Consider the following 592-nt stretch of genomic DNA (forward strand, 5'->3'; position numbering starts at 1 on the left):
AAAAAAAAAAAAAAAAAAAAAAAAAAAAAAAAGAAGAAGAGAGAATCCAAATGAAGAACGATGAAATATTACTGTGAAGAAGAAGAAAATTACTAACGAATTATCCCGGAATCTGAATCCAAGCATTCCAAATTATCAATTTCCCTTCTGTTATAACTTCACATAAGCTGCAAGAATTCCAGAAAACAAATTTCGGTTTTGAACTTTCAAAATTCCAAATCGAATCAGCCAAATCGAAATCGAAATCGAAAAATTCATCAGCACGAATTCAACTCAGATCAGATAATTTCACAATTCAATTGCAGATTTCCACATTCCTTCAACATCGATTTCAACAACTAAGAGGAGGAAGATCAGAGGATTTACCAGAAGCCGCGCCTGAATTCTTGAAAAATCTACTCCCAAAGAAGAAGAATCCGAGGCAATGACCACCGATTGCTACCAAAAACACTCCAACATTGAACGACATAACCGCAAGCATCACTAAATACGCCAATCCAACCCTAACCGTATGCATCAGAGTCCGGATCAATCCAGCCGCTACGGAGCTAGAATCTTCCTTAATCAATCGGCTATGCGAAAGCCACTCGAC

At 37.2% G+C, this 592-nt stretch overlaps 1 long non-coding RNA gene across 1 annotated transcript; it reads right to left on the minus strand.

Moving 5' to 3' along the window:
* Positions 1–42: 42 nt before the first annotated feature.
* On the minus strand, positions 43–494 carry LOC111787174. The gene is made up of 2 exons (XR_002813912.1): positions 367–494; positions 43–167 (listed from the first exon to the last, which is right to left on the minus strand). It is a non-coding gene; the product is annotated as an uncharacterized LOC111787174 (long non-coding RNA).
* Positions 495–592: the final 98 nt, after the last annotated feature.

The sequence above is a fragment of the Cucurbita pepo genome, unplaced genomic scaffold (assembly GCF_002806865.2).
Source record: "Cucurbita pepo subsp. pepo cultivar mu-cu-16 unplaced genomic scaffold, ASM280686v2 Cp4.1_scaffold006416, whole genome shotgun sequence".
In the NCBI taxonomy this organism is placed as follows: Eukaryota; Viridiplantae; Streptophyta; class Magnoliopsida; order Cucurbitales; family Cucurbitaceae; genus Cucurbita; species Cucurbita pepo.